General features: G+C 47.0%; 1 non-coding gene across 1 annotated transcript; it reads left to right on the forward strand.

Moving 5' to 3' along the window:
* Positions 1–1,348: 1,348 nt before the first annotated feature.
* Positions 1,349–1,486, forward strand: LOC119931914. Its single transcript, XR_005452216.1, has one exon. It is a non-coding gene; the product is annotated as a small nucleolar RNA SNORA7 (small nucleolar RNA).
* Positions 1,487–2,841: the final 1,355 nt, after the last annotated feature.

Below are 2,841 nucleotides of genomic sequence, written 5' to 3' on the forward strand. Positions count from 1 at the left end.
CAGTGCTTGGTCCCCTTCTGTTCTCGATCTACATGCACTCCCTTGGTGACCTCATTCGCTCCCACGGCTTCAACTATCATCTCTACGCTGATGACACCCAGATCTACATCTCTGCCCCCGCTCTCTCCCCCTCTCTCCAGGCTCGCATCTCCTCCTGCCTTCAGGACATCTCCATCTGGATGTCTGCCTGCCACCTCAAACTCAACATGTCCAAGACTGAACTCCTTGTCTTCCCTCTCAAACTCTGCCCTGTCCCTGACTTTCCCATCTCTGTTGACGGCACTACCATCCTTCCCGTCTCACAAATCCGCAACCTTGGTGTCATCCACGACTCCGCTCTCTCATTCACCCCTCACATCCAAGCCGTCACCAAAACCTGCCGGTCTCAGCTCCGCAACATTGCCAAGTTCCGCCCTTTCCTCTCCATCCAAACTGCTACCCTGCTGGTTCAAGCTCTCATACTATCCCGTCTGGACTACTGTGTCAGCCGTCTCTCTGATCTTCCATCCTCATGTCTCTCCCCACTTCAATCCATACTTCATGCTGCTGCCTGGATTGTCTTTGTCCAGAAACGCTCTGGGAATGTTACTCCCTTCCTCAAAAATCTCCAGTGGCTACCAATCAATCTGCGCATCAGGCAGAAACTCCTCACCCTGGGTTCCAAGGCTCTCCATCACCTCGCCCCCTCCTACCTCACCTCCCTTCTCTCCTTCTACAGCCCACCCGCACCTTCCGCTCCTCTGCCACTAATCTCCTCACCATGCCTCGTTCTCGCCTGTCCCGCCATCGACCCCTGGCCCAGGTCATCCCCCAGGCCTGGAATGCCCTCCCTCTGCCCATCCACCAAACTAGCTCTCTTCCTCCCTTCAAGGCTCTACTGAGAGCTCACCTCCTCCAGGAGGCCTTCCCAGACTGAGCCCCTTCCTTCCTCTCCCCCTTGTCCCCCTCTCCATCCCCCTCATCTTACCTCCTTCCCTTCCCCACAGCACCTGTATATATGTATAGATGTTTGTACATATTTATTACTCTATTTATTTATTTATTTTACTTGTACATATCTATTCTATTTATTTTAGTTTGTTAGTATGTTTGGTTTTGTTCTCTGTCTCCCCCTTTTAGACTGTGAGCCCACTGTTGGGTAGGGACTGTCTCTATATGTTGCCAACTTGTACTTCCCAAGCCCTTAGTACAGTGCTCTGCACACAGTAAGCGCTCAATAAATACGATTGATTGATTGATTGATAGAGTGCTCTAAGGACCTCTTATTTTAAGGCAGAATCCATGTGTTTTTGCCATGTTACCTGGGGGGAATAACCAGAATTTTCTACATTGCCAGCTCATTGTGATCAGCCCCTCAGGGTCGCACTTGGAGAGTCTCCAGTACTCTCCCAGTCTCAACTATGGGAGGGAGAGTCAAGCAGAGGCATAACCATTCCATTCCTAGCTTGGCCAGTGGCTAGTGAGAGAAAGACAATCTGCCACAAGTCAAAACTCACCCATGCTGGGCAGCAGCAGCATGGGAGAGAGTTGAGGGTGCAGACTCAAGTTTACTGCACAGAAGGTAAATCACTTCCATATTTTTACCAAGAAAACTCTATAGATACACCACCAGAATGATTGCAGATGGAGAGCAAGGCATTCTGGGATAGATGTGTCTGTGGTGTTGCTACGGGTTGGAAACGATGCAATGACATAAGAGAAGACAAGATTGTGGCCAGGGAACATATCTACCAACTCTGTTATATTGCATTCACCCAAGTGCTTAGTACAGTGCTTCACATACAGTAAGCTCTCAATAATGTGATTAACTGATTGATTGATTAATAGTGTATTCTGTCCTCCTAACAGTAGCTTTTTTCTGGCCATGGACTTCTTGGGGACTGTGCCCCATTGTCACAACTCAGAAATCTCCCACTAAAGTAGCCTATACATAGATGAAAATGTATGTGAAGGCAGGGAAAGCTTCTCCAAATGAGATGAGAGAAAGGGCACACTCCCACTCTTTCCCTGTATTCTGGAGAAACTGTCCGCTCCCTTCTGCCAGCTGAAATCAAACTGGAAATGGCCAGAAAATACCCTCTGGGACCCTCTTGGTTTGATACACCCATGACCAGCAATACGTAAGTTCTGTCAGCTGTGAATTAATCAGGGTTGTTTATTCAGACCCTAGATTGTTCAGACGTTTTGCTCCTCTTTCTTCACTCTCTTGCTGCCCACATTTTGGCCATGTATGCCCCTGTCCTTTAGAACCAGCTCAGCAGAGAAGCTGGGGAAGGGCAGGCAGATGAGGTACAGAATTGGCACAGATGGTCAGTTAGACCATCACTATAAAACTCTGAGAAAAAATGCATAAGGGAAAATCTTGAATCTTATATTTAATTTTGGTGAATTTCAGTGATCAGTACTATTCCTGATCCTAATACAGGTAGTTGAAAACTGGGCAGAACCATCATCATCATCACAAGGAAAATCAACAGTATTTTTTGATATACTACTAAGTGCAGAGCCTCTTTCTAATGATTTGGTGGCCTAAAATAGAAGTGGGGATACGGTCTCTGCCCTTGGAAATCTTAAAATCTAATGGGACATTAGATGTGTGCTATTTTAAGGAAATGTGGATGCTCCTGGAAAAAAAAAAGGAAAATTAAGATGCAATGATGTGGAGAAACTGTCTGCTCAAACTGTTAAACATTTGGTAAAACCTTAAGAAGCAGGATGGCCTAGGAGACAGAACACAGATCTTGGAGTCAGAGGACAGTGTTCTAATCGGGCCTCTGCTAATTGCTTGTGGAACCTTGGACAAGTCACTTTCCTCCATGCCTCAGTTCTCCTGTTGACCCT

This window comes from Tachyglossus aculeatus, chromosome 8, assembly GCF_015852505.1.
Source record: "Tachyglossus aculeatus isolate mTacAcu1 chromosome 8, mTacAcu1.pri, whole genome shotgun sequence".
In the NCBI taxonomy this organism is placed as follows: Eukaryota; Metazoa; Chordata; class Mammalia; order Monotremata; family Tachyglossidae; genus Tachyglossus; species Tachyglossus aculeatus.